This window comes from Idiotropiscis lumnitzeri, chromosome 2 (assembly GCF_059441095.1).
Source record: "Idiotropiscis lumnitzeri isolate Australia: NSW breed Sydney's pygmy pipehorse chromosome 2, RoL_Ilum_1.0, whole genome shotgun sequence".
Lineage (NCBI taxonomy): Eukaryota > Metazoa > Chordata > Actinopteri > Syngnathiformes > Syngnathidae > Idiotropiscis > Idiotropiscis lumnitzeri.
Genome location: NC_142392.1, coordinates 24,974,477 through 24,990,802, shown reverse-complemented (window position 1 = coordinate 24,990,802; position 16,326 = coordinate 24,974,477). Strand labels below are relative to the sequence as shown.

Sequence of the window (16,326 nt, the reverse complement as noted above, 5' to 3'; positions counted from 1 at the left end):
TGTGTGTTTACATCAAACATGTAAAGGAAATTAATTGCCTTTGCCTAGAACAACATTTGTCAACGTTATGCTTTTCAGTTGTCTTTTTAATCTTATTTAATGGAAAAGGTGTGAGAAGAAACTGTGCTTATGAAATTGTTGCCTTCCACAATCATCAATAAAATCACTTGTTCCACTTGCTCAACTGGCCTTCATTACGCTGTGTGAAAAGGTGAAAAACAGATCTCGAAGTTGAACTAAAAAAAGAACCAGAAAGAGAAACGCGAATGATCTCAGTTTCTCTCAAAGTTTTTGGAATGGCAGGAGTGTAGCCACACAGGTCCAGCAAAAAGGCCACGATTCAGACTGATATCCAGATTTTCCTTTTTTATTTCTCCTTTTCCTCTGACGGCGTTCGGAAATTCCGGAGCCCCTTAGGGGACATGGAAGAAAAAACAACAACTTTGCATTCCCTCGCAAAATCTTTGCTTTCCCTTGCAAAGATAGTGAATGTTCGTTAATTTTTTTAATACGTGTTTATGTACTTCCGGGTCAGTTTGGCTTGCCTAGCCTCTGATGCGCGGCTGTTCGAGAGACGACAGTACGTCAGATGCGGCAATAATCTTAGAGGGGGACTTGGAACGTTTCTTGCGGTCAAGAGATGTCCCTCACGGTGACATTCTGCACATGAAAAGCAACAAGGTACATACAATTCACTCGAATGCACATGTCAAACTCAAGGCCCGGGGGCCAGATCTGGCCCGCAACCTCATTTTATGTGGCCCGCAAAGGGCAAATCATCTGCATCAACTTCCTGTTTCTATCATATTTTCTTCACTTTTAACAACACTGAGATATGAGATATTGCCATTTATTTGTTAGCAGTCCTCCCCTTTTAAAATAAATGGAAAAGTTGTTGAACAATTACTTAGGAGCTTCTGATTTCAAAACTGGCTTTCCATTCAATTTATATGGGTTCACAGTCATACCGGCCCTCTGAGGGAAACCACAACTACGATGTGGCCCGTCCACAAAAATGAGTTTGACACCCCTGCTCTAACGAAATAACCTTAATAATTGCAATATGGGTCCCTACTGTTAATGTTTTTGCATAATACTTGCGTGCAAATTGTTTACCTTTTGAGTGGCTAGAAAAGTATTGCTTTTCTGTTTTCAATTTGTAGTTCATTTAAATCCTGTTATTGCATTCAAATTACTGTGAAGTGTAACGTTAAATATTTTTCTAAATGTTTTTTGTACAACGCAACTTTAGTTTCGTTATGAAGCAGCGTAGTTCGTAACCGGAAATGACGTCATCAAATCGGATGACGCGGAAGCAGGAAGTATAATAATAGATCACCAATAAGAGAGAAATGTGATGATAATGAAGTCCAACCGAGCACAATCTGCATACATCTTTTGCCTTTGGGAGCATCGTGGGTACGTACAAGTTTGTGTTATTAACATTGACTATGACTCTAACTATCCTGAGATTGCGCAACTCACCAGCACCACTGCACAGTCCATTATTGTTCACATGAAAGGGTTCTTTGCAAGCCACGGAATTCCGCAGTGTGTTGTGAGTGACAACGGTCCGCAATTTGACGGTGGAGAATTTCAACAGTTTGCAAAGCAATATGGATTCACTTCAAGCCCTTTATACCCACAGGCAAATGGCCAGGCTGAGAAGGGAGTGCAAATCATCAAGAGACTGCTAAGGAAGGCCAATGATGATAAGTCTGATCCTTACCTTGCCCTATTGAGTTACAGAGCTGCACATCTGGAGTGGGGAGCTTCTTCGCCTGCTGACCTACTCATGTGCCGTAAGCTTCGCACCACAAATACCACAAGGACATGACAACAACATTTGGATTGAAAAGAAGAGAATGCTCAAACTCAAACAGAAAATTGCATATGACAGAGCTACAAAACATCTGGAACCTCTTTCTGAGAAAGACACTGTAAGGATCGAGGGACCTAATTGTTGGGACAGAAAAGTGACTGTCCTTATCGAAGCCGGACCGAGATCTTACATTGTGGAAACAAAGGATGGACAAAGAGTGAGGAGGAACAGGAGGAGTCTTCTGAAGGTTCCCGAGGACTGGAAGAAATCTTCTGATGCGGCTGAGGCTGCAAAGCAGGTGGATACATCGAAGGAGCACAGACCTCAACCACCAGCAATTTCTGGGATTACTGAACCTCTTCGAAGATCAACAAGAGTTAGACGACAACCGGACAGGCTGATTGAAAATGTTTAATGTTGTGTGATTGTTGCTAAAATTGTTGTAGAGATGCTTGTTGTCGTAAAAAATGGATAGATATTGATAAGAAGTGAAAATAATTGATAACAAAACAAAAATATAATAATAAGAATAAAATAATAATAATTATTAAAAAAAGGCATAGGCATTGTTTAACGTTTGAAAGGGAGATGTAATGACAGCAGTTATATCATTGGTCACTAGTTGGCAGTATTGCCCGATGTGTGTTTGGTTACCAGACGAACAAGTGTGTACGCACAAAGACGAGAATGCAAGTCAATAAATAAAGAGACACAAGCTTGCAGCATCACGTTACCTGCGTGACTTCTTAAGATAGAAGACGGAACATTACAGTAGCCATTAAAAAAAACGTATAGTAACAATAAAATTATTTTTAAAAAAACGTATCGTAAACATACTAAAGCTGTTGCTTTATGTTATTTACAAAGAATTTTTGTTTAAAATCCCCCTGGCTCTTCTTTTTGTCTTTTCTCTATTATGTACGTATTAGTAGCTGACCTTCCCACAACTCCCTGGCAGAAGGTAGGCACTGATTTTTTTTCATAGAAGAGAACATTATCAGTTTCCCAAGCGTGAAGAAGTCCTGAGTGACATGGCAGGTGCTAAGTACTTCAAATTAGATACATCGCATGGATTTTGGTATTAATAACTGTGTTTGGTTTGCTTTTGTGAATAAAGATTTTACAAAAAACGTATGAGTAAATATTTATCATCTCATCAATATTTGCACAACAGAGTACTGAGTTTCGAGATCCTCACAATAATAATTCTCAAAATTATATTTCTTAGCAATTTAGCTTAGTTAAGGGATATTTTATTGACAATCTAACATCACTATACAAAGACAGAAAAAAATGGTGGTGGGGGGGGCGCGAATCTTTTTTCTTCTTGGTAGGGGCGGGCGTGAAATAATTGAGAGGCATTGCTAGTATATGCAGACATTATATTCATACAATCTCGCAGCCCGAGTGAAACACAGCATTGTTGCAAGTTAGGGAGGAGAAACTTAAACGTCCCACTGCTCTTGCAGCAGCGGCTTCTCGGGGCAAAGGCGGAAGTGACGTCAGAGTTTACTCGCCAATGTGGCGGTATTTTAGTTATTTTGTTAATTTTTCTTATCAACCGAATTAAAATATTATATAAAATATATATTAAAATAGAACAGACATGGGTAAAAACAAACAGAGGCAAAGAAATATATTTGAAAAATACGTGCTTAAAGCATGACGTCATAAGCAAGCGCGCAGCTTCCGAAGGACCTCGACCACATCCACACCGGAACAAAAACAGTCCACCGCTAAATTCTTCTGATTTAGTGTGGAACTGACTGTAATTTTCTCACAGAATGTCCAGTGCTACTCTAAAGTACCACGACATAATTCATTAAGTCTTTGTGTCCCGATAACCTCATCTTCGCGCGTTGATGCTTTTCGGCGTAGTTAGCTTAGCTTGTTAACTTGCTAGCCGCTAACGAAAAGAGGCACATGACTCATCGCCAAGCAGAGATCAAGTGCGGATTTTTTGGAATTATCATTTGAAAATGTGTGAAAGAACGACGCCCAAGTACAAAGAGGAACTTTGTGGAATAAAAGAAGAGAACGAGCAACATCTTCAACTGCTGGGCGAAGTTAGCAACCAGCCTCGTGTTGTGCCACTCAAAGCAGGTTTGTACCCGTCTTACTCTCATTTGCTTTGTAAAGAACGACTTTCTATCGTTAAAAATATGCATCACAACATTAAGTTGTTTGGGGGAAATCGTTCAAGGTTATTGCCGTTTTATTTTTAAATATTGCCTTTTACTATCCGGTTCGCTGAACATTTGTTTATGGCAAATGAAATCAGTGCAGAAATTAAATGCCAATAACCATTAGCGGGGGGTAAACTCCGTGTTTTTTTTTCTCAGTTTAAAATTTGAACTGATTATTTAACATTTTACTTATTCCGGTTTTTAAATGTTGTGAAAGAAATTAAGTTTGTCATGTCATCATGTTTCAAAACTATGCTGACAGATGGAGTGTATTTTTATTTCCACCGTTGGAGTTGAGCCACCGAGAAAATGAGAAACATTTAGTAAATTAATCTTAAAAGCTAAACTTACTCCAATGCGTGTTCGTTTTTTGTACTCAAGAAGAATAGGGTCAAATAAAGACTTGACAACAACTGAATAGAGTTCCAATATTTAGTTTCTTCAATTTCTGGCGTTCAGGAAATAGTACAAATACAGATATATGGGCGGCTTTGTCTTCATCTGACGAGAAACTGTACTCAAGACGAGTACTATCGAAAAATGGCGCGCTGATCTCAGCCCAGCCTCAGATTTTATAGGAGGCTTTTTATGTCAAGGGTCATGTAGGTTGAATCGGTCGTCCTTGCTCCTTCCCCCGGTCCACGTTCCACGTCCAAGGCTGACCTTCTCAGGCAGGCGGCAGTCTCTCCGTCTCTCCTGCTCACAATCCCCTGCAATCTCGTCAGTGTACAGATTGTGTGGTGTATGTTTTCCCAGATCAGATTATATTTTTGGGTCTTCTTGATAGCATCGCTGTGACGTCCTCCCCGGCCCAACTTGATATGTTTGTATCTTCTATGGCCTATGTGGAGAATGTGCTTTGAAGTATTTGTCCATGAAGTGCTATCTGGGGTGTCATCAGTTTGACCTGATGTCAGGTTTAAAAAGGTCCTGACGCCTTCATTAGACTGAATTAAATGCAGAGAACCAGAGGAATAACCAGGGAAGGTTTTGTCTTTTCTCCATCGCGATGTGAGGAGAAGCCAGGAGGTGAAGTAGGCGTCTTGCCAGTTCAATCTCCCGTACTCTCACTGACTTCTTCGCCCATCCCTCTGGACTTTATTCAGAGAAAAACGAAACCTACGGAAAGTGAAACCCAAACAAGCGTGTGGGTGTGCGCATGTGTGCTGAAGCAATGATGTGCGTGTCTGTGAGTGTGTGTGTGTAATTATCATTGATACAAATAGTGTATAAAAAACATGATTAAAAATACACAAACTATTTACATACTCTCACACCTGAGCAGACTGAATTTGTTTGTTCTGAATGAGAGTGTGGGTCATGAAAATACTGTGTGTAATTTTGAGGTCTTACATTTAAACTGTCATATCAATTTAGCATATGAATGCATCAGTAAACACCATGACTACAATCCCAGTCAATCTTATCGATGCACTGTACTTCTACATACATTTGAAAAATGCTTTTTGTTCAATCAATGTCGAACATATTCAGTAAATATGAACCTGCTCAATTAAATAATTGACCTTCTGTCCCGTAAGTGTTTAAAATAATGCCAGCAATCGTAATACAAACCTTCAATATTCATGTCCGGTGTGGCCATTCCCTATAAGAAGGGAAGGCCAGAGAGAGGGGACACCTTTCCCTTTTTTCTTTTTGGGGAGACTTCTTTTGATATCAGCATGTGACGAGAATAAAATCTCTTTCTCCCCAAAATGACTGTGTCAGAGAATTTTTTTCCATCACCAATTCTGCCATGCTCGGCGACCTGTCCGGAGGGAAGCTGAGCCAGACCCACACATCAACAACAAAATATACCACATTTTTGGCGTCACAAAGAGGATTCTTGCTCCATTGAGGGTCTCAGGGTGCTGGGGCGCAGGCGCTCAACAGCCGGCCGGCTGAACTTCAGGTGAGATGCTTTTACTCACAATGGGTGTTGTGCGCCTGTGTCCAAGCGGTCGGGGCTTTTGGGGTCGTTCAAGAGAGTTTGTGCGTGTGGGTCTGCTGGCTGGTTGGTCATGGAAAATGTCCCTGTGTTAGTTTCAATTATTGTTTAAACAAGAGGCCTCTATAAATGATTAAAACATTCAAAGATGTCAAAGTAACCACACTATGAAAGAACATTAGAAAAAGTATAAATAAATGGACAAATGAAAAAAAATGATGATAGGAACTAAGTAAATGGGGACTTGTGCGGGAGAAATGTGCAGAAGATGAAGAAAAGAAAGGTCTAGTCTAGTGGTTAAAGAGATGAGAAATAGGAATTGTAAAACTATAGCTATAGACAACATAGTCGTGAATAAGCTCAGTTTGAGCACAGACCCTGGCCAGGGTGTAAATTTTAGCAGGAAAATTATGAGCTGAAAATAGAAATAATGAAGAGCAGCGCGCTTCCACGTATCGTATTGTGATTTGTCTACACGGAAAAGCCCTGAGTGATAAAAACGTTAACATATGGTTCAGGAACAGTTCTCTTTGATGGCCAAAGTCTGACTATGGTAAACAATTGATAATTAGACCTCAATGAAGTGATTGTGCAGTTGAAAAAGTTCATATCTTGACTGTGCAAAGCTAAAGTGAGAAACTAGGATTAACTATTTGGCAAACACGAGAACGTATTCAGTCTTGAGGAAGACTGAATGCAGTAAAATTGCAATAAGAAGAACAATAAACCAGCCCAGAGTGTTACAATGTCCTGGAAACAAAAGTTTGGGATTGCCCCTGACGGTGAAATTCCTCTCTGAACTCCTCCTTTGTGCCCCCGGCAGCAACTCATGAAACAGGGAAACTGATAAGAGATACAATTTTGTTGAAACAGAACATGAAAGGTTAGAGGTCATGCAAAACGAAAAAAAAAACCATCTAATGTTCCATACTTCAGTTTGGCGACGGATGGACGACGGTAATTCAATTAATGGAACGACATTTTGAGATGGAAATGACAGGAATATGATGAATTATCATGTTATGAGGGGACTTTTCATATACAGTTAATTAATATAAATTAAATTAGAAATTTTTAGTCTGCGGATAATTCACTTCAAATTATACTGACTCATTGGTTGTGGAAAACGGGGTTATATTAGTTCAGTGGTTCTCAATTATTTCCTGTCACGCCCCCCCTACCAAGAAGAAAATAAATTCGCGCCCCCCCCCCACTACAGTTTTTTTACATTTCGTACTCATGTACATGTTCTTTGTATATTAATGTTGGATTGTCAATAAAATATCCCTTAACAAAGATAAATTGATTAAAAAAATATCATTTTGAGAACGACTATTGTGAGGATCTCGAAACTCAGCACTCTGTGGTGCGAATATTGACTGGATGATAAATATTTACTATACGTTTTTGTTTAGTTTTTCTGAACTTTATTAACATGAACAAACCAAACAGTTATTAATACATAGATAAGCTAGAAAAGACAAAAAGAGCCAGGGGGATTTCAAACAAAAATTCAAAATACATAACATAAAGCACATGTTTGAATATGTTGACTAGACATTTTTTTTTATGTTTACAATCTGTTTGACGTCAAACCGCTTTGTTTTGATGACGTCAGCCATTTCCGTGTTCCAGCCTGAGAGCGTCTGCTAAATTCCTCACGTAGCCATCGTCTTATTTTGTTCGGATACGTAATGGTTGCAATATAACATTTCTGTTCATAGCTGCTGGCTCTCCGCCCAAACGCGGTTTGAGTCAGACTTCTTTTAAAAGTCGAGCGTCCATCGAAGCAATTCATTTTAGCGCTTAGCGCCTCCTTGCTCGCTCTGCTGCGGCGCAAGATAGCTTGGCGCGGGGGATTTAAGGAGCGGCGAAAGAAATCACTTCCGGGTCAACGAGCGACGGGGCGACGCTTTTTGTTTTTGTTAATCAGTACTGCGTGACAGGGCGACACGTTTTTTTTAAAACGAGTACTGCATGAACTCGGGGCACAAACAGCTTTGACAAGCTCAAACTCGCGTTGTCTGAGATCGCCTTTTTTGGTCCCAAAACCATGCAAAAAAGCATGTTCCCCAGGGTCCCACACGCCCAACTCAGCATCGCACCGCGCCCCACTATTTGAGAATCACTGTATTAGTTAGTTAAAAAAAGAATAGCTTAATTATAGTTGACGTGTTCATGGAGATTGAATATGAATCATAAACAGAAGACAAAACCAATTGGCATTGGCATTTGTAAAATATGATGAGGGATTAAGTTGGTGAGCTCTTATGGGAGACGGGGCGAGACGCGAATGGATTGAAGCTTCCGCCAGTGACCCGTCCAATAGTGTCACCACCACACAGCTGTGCCGGGTGGCCGTCCTCGAGGGCGTGCGCCTCCCAGTTACTGACATCATGCGAAACAGTCCGTCAATGAGAAACTGCTAATCAGTATGAGTAGAATCCCCGTTTTTGCATCGATGAAAGAAAATATTGTATTGGATGTAGAAAAAGAATTGTTACACTCGCGGGTTCAGGGGGCCAAGAGTGCTAATTCACCGGGAAAGGAAAAAAGAATATGGGGGGGGGAATTAAATAAAACCGGGGAGAAGCAGCTAATGCAGCAGCCGACGCATGCAGCTCCCATTGCGTCTGCTCTTTCTGTTTCCGCTGCTCCTGGGCCAGGTTCTGGTGACGCAGTGCCACTGCAGGATTGTTGTCCGCACCGGCCGATCAACAAAGTCGCGTAACAGAAGTAAGGGTGGTTATAGACATGGGTTGTGAGTGGGACGTGCTTTTGCTGTGGGGTCACTGGGTGATGAGCGGTCCAAACCGAGCCACTTCCTGAAATGTGCCATCCTGTGGTCCAGCGCCATGCCAGTCACAAAGAGGTCCACTAGCACGGGGCGCCACCGCTACCCCCTCCTCCGACAACGCTTCTATGGCTTCCAAATGCACAGTTGACGCCTCAACCCGATTGGGACCCCATTCCACGATAGGGGTGCCCGCGGAGCCTCAGCATTCAAGGACCGGCAGGTCTTGGCATTCAGGTGACGATTGATGGACAACAGTTTTTGATGGTGGAACAAGATATTCCACGTTTTGCCAGCTCCTTCTGCATATCCCAGTGAGCAACAACACTGTCACGCTTGTGGGACTCTTGAGATTGGCCGAGTCACTGCCGTGGACCGATTCCGCACCTGTGAAACACTGGAATTCGAGTGGGACTGAATTTCCAGAAGGGACTGAATATGACTGTGCGCTTCCGCCGGGGGAAGCATATGTTGTCCTCCGTTCCGGTAGACTGGGCAGCTCTGAGACCAGGGTCTCCATCCTCCCGCGGGTGGTACGTCCTTGTTCCTGCTCTGGTCTGCGCGGTGTAGCCGCCTCCACCCTTTCAAACCACCAATTGGTCCTTTGCATTGAACACTCAGTTCTGATGATTTGGTTTTTCAGGATGCATTCACCCAATTCCGAGGGTCAGAAGTGCATCTTGCATTAGGATTATGTATTTGTGATGTCTACCGGTGCTGCCTTGCATGTGTGCCTTGCCCCAGAGCAAAGGAAACGCTATGAATTGTCTCTGTTCGCTGAGCCACAAATCACATTAACTATCGGTGCGCATCATCATCCTCAAGATTTCGGCCCATTGGTGAAGACGGTTGGCAGAGTTAATTTCAGATGTTGAATACTCCATGTCACTAGCAGGGTGTGGTGTTTCAGCACCCAATCCGAATTCCTCTGTTATGAAACATTTTCCGAATTTCTCGACATTATGGTAGACAGTGAATGGGTCACTCTGAAGCGAAAGCTCTGTTTGCGTCTCTGCCAGAGGGCTTGTGGACCCGGGGTCTGACTGATGTTGTGCTCTGCTCCACAGCTTCTCCAATTTGTTTTTGCTATGTCTGCGCCTTCCCCATTTGACCGAGTTAATGCCGGCACAGCTTGGGGGCAAAAGGGGGCATTCCGGAGATAATGGCTTGGTGCCCTCCACATCCTGGAATGGACTCATTCCTGTGGAAAATGGTTTCTTTGGCATCTCTGGTGCTCAATTTTTGTGTGGAGTGTGTCTGCTTGTTGTGTTTCAGTTGAAGTGTAGATGGAGTTGGATGTAGACTGCAATCTCACTTGGAGCAAACGACGAGGAGGACTCCTATGAGGGTCATAGGATGTGGACGTGATAATCTGAAACAATACTGTTTGCAAGAGCTCGTCGGTGACGAGGGCTTGGCATCTCTCGAGGGAGACGATGCCATGGGATTCTCACGCTGGAGCGTGGCCTCAACTATGTTTTTGCATATCATTGGACTCGTGTTTTTGTTTTGTGTGTTTGTGTGTCTTGTCCCATCATGCATTTATTACGCTGTGGATTTATTCTGTTCTGTAACGGTGTTCCTTCATCCTACTTGACCTGTGAATATAGGTTTACTAGAAAGTGTTAGAAAGGATCTCCCCCTTTTTCCCCACTCTTTCGAAGGGGGCGGGGGGTTTTGACGAAGGTTCAGCGAAGCTTTGATGCCTCCACATGGACTACACTGGAAATTCTGAGTGTTACTGCCGGTTTGCTTAAAGATCTATCATTGCGGGGGAAACTCCTTCGTGACCGAGATGGTTGATTTGGGATTTTTTGGAATTATTGCTGGATTTATGTGTGGTCCTGCAGGAGGTGTTAGAGTGACGCCACGGAGCAATTTGGCCTTATTATACTTAGTTTTCCGAGTTAAACTACCTTTATGTAGCATGCCTTGAACATGATTTAGGTTTTAGTCAATTAGGTTTCCAAAATTATAGACAATGCATTAATAAAAAGGTTGGAATGGGATTTTTGGTGACATGCTGGTGTCGTTTTTGCTTTATCAGGACAAGATTGCCTCGAGGGGGGAAATATGTAGTGTATTTTTCTATTTACTCTTATGAACATTTTAGTAATTCTCTTAAATAACTATGAGGGAATTGGAGTCTTAAGAAGTGACCAGTCTTTGTGTGGAAATTCCATTGTAAACGAGATACTGTCCAAAAGGCTTGACCAGCTTTAGGTGTGGAGCACTCGAGGTGATAGAAGCAGTCAGGATGGCACCAGAAGGTCACTTGAAATAGCAACCACATCTGCTCTCGCCGTAGGGGGCTTTGGGGGCAAAATCGTACAATGACGATGCATATGCAACAAGGTAAAGTTAGACATTCATGTCCGGTGTGGCCATTCCCAATAAGAAGGAAAGGGAGGAGACACCCTTTCCCTTTCTCTTTTTTGGGGAGACTTCTTTTGACATCAGCATGTGACAAGAATAAAATCTCTTTCGAACCAAAATGACTGTGTCAGGGAGGTTCTTTCCATCACCAAATCTGTCATGCTTGGCGACCTGTCCGGAGGGAAGCTGAGCCAGACCCACACATCAACAACTAAATATACCACACAGGTTAATAGAAGGTCACAAAAACATGGACTTCTTAAACAGGAAAACGTGAGTTCAGTGGTAACAGAGTTGTGTCTATGCTGGCAGTTTAGCAGGAAGTCACAAAAACAGATGCACGTCTTGAACCGTGTTTGACAGGAAACCGTTCGCGTTTAACAGAAGTGTGACCCAAAAAATGTCTTGTAAGCTGAAACCGTTCAAACAACAGGATGTGTGTGGACGGGTGTGATAAAGTCAAAGTGTTCATGTTTTTTCATTCTTTATGAGTTTGCATATTCAAAATGCTTTGCTGTGCTTCAATAAAACGCCGCACAGGAGCGGGAAAGCTTTTCTCTTTGGCGGACTGCTCCTCGCAAGTGACAAAGACAATCTTGGCTGGGTGATTCATTTATGAAGGCTTGTCTCGTTTTTGACAATAACTTCTATGACATATCTAGTTCAAGCAATTCCTTCTGGAATGATTCAAACTGACTCTAAAAACTGTGCACACTGCGGCAATAAGATCAATGGCGGTTGATTTTTAGTGGATAAAACACAAAGGGTTAAGTTTTTTAAAAAATCAAGTACGTATTGGTCTTATTTATGAACTTTGTACTGGCTTACAATGGTCTTAACTCATTTACTCCCTTGGACGTATAAATACGTCTTTTAAAGCAATGGCGCCCTCTACCAAAGACGTATAAATACGTTTTTTGTTTTTTTTGCGTCATAGTGTACATAAGGGTCTGATGCAACCTCTGACTGAGAATCAGCCTTGTCTGCATTGTGAATCATGTAAAAATCACCCAGCAGGGGGCAGAGGTGCAGAAAATTCGCCTTGAATCTGCGCCAGAGGTACAAATGGGGGGGCGGGATCCTGGGGTAGACTTATAAGCGTGGAGAGCAGCGTGGGTAGCAGCAGCACTAGCAGCAGTCGCATTAGTAGCGTTAGCAATGAAATCCTCCAAGCAAATGACGATCGAGGAATGTTTTTTTGTAAAAAAAAAAAGCTTCCTAAAAGCATCAAGGCTTTGGAGACGCTTTGGTTGAGAGGATGACGCTTCATCGTCGTCACAACAAAGAGGCGTCTAAAGAGGCTGCGCGTGCCTTGCGGCCTGAATCGCCTGCCTTTGGACAATAGCCAAAGCAGCCGAGAGTCCTCACCAGATCCCCCCCGAACGAGGAGGTAAGCGCTCACAAGTTACCATTGAACATGTGGTTTTAACCCTAATGCTTTTATTGTACATATCATGCATCTTGCGGACAGAAAATGTCGCGTCAATGTGCAGTTAGACGCGAGCTTGCTCGCTGACTTCCTCGTCCGGCCGCCTCTATTGCACAATTACACGCGAGCATAACTCCTCCCGAACAGGGAAATAAACGCTCGCAAGTTACAATTGAACACGCGGTTAGCCCTTATATCCACTTATTTTACATATCATGCATCTTGCGGGAAGAAAATGTTGCGTGAATGTGTAGTTAGACGCGAGCTTGCTCGCTGACTTCCTCTTCCGGCCGCCTCTATTGCACAATTACACGCGAGCATAAGTCCTCGCCGACGAGGAAGTAAACGCTCGCAAGTTACAATTGAACATGTGTTTAGCCATCATGCATCTATTGTACAGATCACGCATCTTGCGCGCAGAATATGTCGCGTAAAAATGTGTAGTTAGACGCGAGCATAGGAAGTGAGCGAGCGAATGTGCGCTTCCAAGCAAGCATAACTCCTCCCGAACAGGGAAATAAACGCTCGCAAGTTACAATTGAACATGTGGTTAGCCCTTATATCCACTTATTTTACATATCATGCATCTTGCGGGAAGAATATGTTGCGTGAATGTGTAGTTAGACGCGAGCTTGCTCGCTGACTTCCTCGTCCGGCCGCCTCTATTGCACAATTACACGCGAGCATAAGTCCTCGCCGACGAGGAAGTAAACGCTCGCAAGTTACAATTGAACATGTGTTTAGCCATCATGCATCTATTGTACATATCACGCATCTTGCGCGCAGAATATGTCGCGTAAATGTGTAGTTAGACGCGAGCATTGGAAGTGAGCGAGCGAATGTGCGCTTCCAAGCAAGCATAACTCCTCCCGAACAGGGAAATAAACGCTCGCAAGTTACAATTGAACATGTGGTTAGCCCTTATATCCACTTATTTTACATATCATGCATCTTGCGGGAAGAATATGTTGCGTGAATGTGTAGTTAGACGCGAGCATAGCTCAACTCCGACTAGGAAGTATGCGAGGGAATGTGCACTTCAAGCAAGCGTGACTCCTCCCCGACGAGGAAGCAATACTGAATGGTGTCGTAATCATACAAACTTTCTACAATTCACAGATTGTGCATCCCGCGGCAAGAAGGTTCCTCCTCGTCTTGTTGGTGCAAAGAAAGGTCAATTATAATATGAAACTTCACACGCCAGCAATAAAATGCAGCAATAAATATATATTTCCAATTGTTTATATTTACAGGTTGTGCATCAGGAAGCAGTGGTTCCGGATGGCGTCACACACACTGGATGGCAACCGAGGAAAATCGAAAAAATGTTGTGTGCCCTTGCATCAAGGCAACTGTTTTATTTTATATCACACAAAAAAAAAGTATGTATGACACTGATGTATTTCATTTTTGTACATAGTTCAACAGTTCAGTCGTTTTCTGTTATGTGCAAATAAATTTATTTTGTTATCAAAAACATATTTTTTGTGCTTTTTTTTGGTATTTTATAGAAGGCATGCATTATTTAGATGTTAGAGGTGTCATATAAGCCATAAATAATAGTGTCAAAATTGAAATTATGGTCGAAATGCATCAGTTTACAAAAAGCTCATTTTCTCCGTTTTTTCCCCAGGGATTGGAGTTTTCATGAAATTTAGCTATTTTCAAATGGCGATTGCTCAAGAATGGAAAAAGATAGAAACAAACTTTTTTTTCTGTTGGAAGAAGAGAGTCTCATCTTTCTTTTGGTGTGCTCCATGTCTATATAGCATTAGAATACAATATTCTGTGGGCCTTGCAATATTAGTCAAAACCCAGGAAAACGCTGGGATTGAGCGGGTTGCTCCAGTGAAAATGGCTGGTATTTAATGAGTTAAAAAGGGAAAACGTCACAACCCCCTTTTCGACCAACAAGCCCGGGAACATTTAGTTCTATCTCGAAATGCAAAATGAAATACTTGTAAACATATTTCACTTGAAGGATTCCTATTTTATCGATGACATTATGTTGCGATGGCCCCCAGTGGTCTGCATCAATATGTTGGGGTCCCACAACAGGTGTTCCATCACACCCACACAATAGCGTGTGTGTGCTAACTTCAGCTCGCTTCCAAAAACGTCTGACTATGTTCGGAATGAAATCGGGCATCAGCCGCAACGTGCTTCCTTTTTAAATGCTCGTTTATCACTGTTGTGCTGCTAGAAAATGGAAGTTTACATCGTAGGACGTAATTTTGTGAAATGCCCCCATGGTCCGATCCAAATCGGGGTCGCACGCATTGCTCCGTGTGCGGCAGGCACAAGTCAAGGTAGCACGGTAGAAACATTATAAGACAAAGTTGCCGCCTGAGCTTTGACTTGACCAAACCAAATTTGTCTTTTTGTGTCCTGCAGACGTCAGACAAAATGATCTCCGTTCTGTGAAAGAGGAGCCAGACTGGACTCACATCAAAAAGGAGGAGGAGGAGGAGGAGATCAACAAGTCACCACTGAACGTTGTCCCTATAAAGACTGAAGATGAAAACAAGGATGAAAGTAAGGACAACAGAGGGGCGGAGCCTACAAGCAGCAACTCAAGTCATCACGTGGCAACAGAAGGTGATGAAGACCACTGGGGGCCATCACAAGTACATAATGAGGACACATTATCAGACACTCATGACGATGATGATGATGATGATGGGCAAGCCAAAGGTGAAAGGGCATGTCACACTGACAGTTGGGTATGTTCTCAGTGTGGGAAATCAACAACTTCAAAGTTGTCTTTGAAACGGCACACAAGAACACACGGAGAAAAACCTTTTTCATGCTCAGTTTGTGGAAAATGCTTCTCTCAAAAGGCACATATAACATATCACACAAGAACACACACTGGAGAAAAACCTTTTTCCTGCTCAGTTTGTGCCAAGAGTTTCTCTCAAAAGTCGCATTTAACAATCCACACAAGAACGCACAATGGAGACAAGCCATTCAGTTGCAGCGTTTGTTCTAAAAAATTTGCCACTAAACAGGGAGCTGAGAGACACGATTGTGCTGGCGAGAATTGCTGTGATCCTTGAAGCTTAAAAAAAGACGAAAAAAACTGAAGAAACTGACTATTTGTGGTAAGATGTAAATGTGATTTTGAATAAAATATGATGAATTTAATTTTGAAAAGCTTTTTTTATTGACATTAAGCCAATGTGATCAGTGCCTGAAGAAGCAACGTGTCTGAGTGATGATGATTTGTTTTGTGTGTTTACATCAAACGTGTAAATAAAATTAATTGCCTTTGCCTGGAATAACATTTTTTAACGTTATGCTTTTCAGTTGTCTTTTTAATTGTACCTAATGGAAAAGGTGTGAGAAGAAACGGTGATTATGAAATCGGTGCCTTCCACAATCATCAATAAAATCACTTGTTCCACTTGCTCAACTGGCCTTCATTACGCTGTGTGAAAAGGTGAAAAACAGATCTCGAAGTTGAACTGTAAAAAGAACAAGAAAGAGAAACGCAAGCAGTCTCAGTTTCTCTCAAAGGTTTTGGAATGTCAGGAGTTGGCAACTTGATGGCGACTGGAGTCAGCGCTGGTTTTCTCGCTGTGTTTGGCTGGCTCGTATATGTATGGTCCATTGATCAAAACTTGAACTCTTCAAATATCCCCTCAGATACATTTAATATTTCACTTTCTGAATACATTTCTGACTGGCTAAATACATTTTCTAGATTGAGCTCTATCAAGCGTTTGGGGTTTGTTGCTAAGCAGAATCTCACTTCAGAAAAACTATCAT

The 16,326-nt window shown here is 42.2% G+C and overlaps 1 protein-coding gene and 1 long non-coding RNA gene across 3 annotated transcripts in view; both read left to right on the top strand.

Annotated features, from left to right (window-relative positions):
* LOC148342075 (uncharacterized) overlaps positions 1-16,326 on the top strand; it is a 170,147-nt gene that overhangs the window by 34,511 nt on the left and 119,310 nt on the right. The gene's annotated exons all lie outside the window — the stretch shown is intronic.
* On the top strand, positions 12,816-15,231 carry LOC148342079 (uncharacterized). Of its 2 annotated transcripts, XR_015842092.1 has the most exons (3): positions 12,816-13,728; positions 13,809-13,937; positions 14,950-15,231. It is a non-coding gene; the product is annotated as an uncharacterized LOC148342079 (long non-coding RNA). The 2 variants fall into 2 exon arrangements; XR_015842091.1 differs by lacking the exon at positions 14,950-15,231 and having other exon boundaries at positions 13,809-14,032.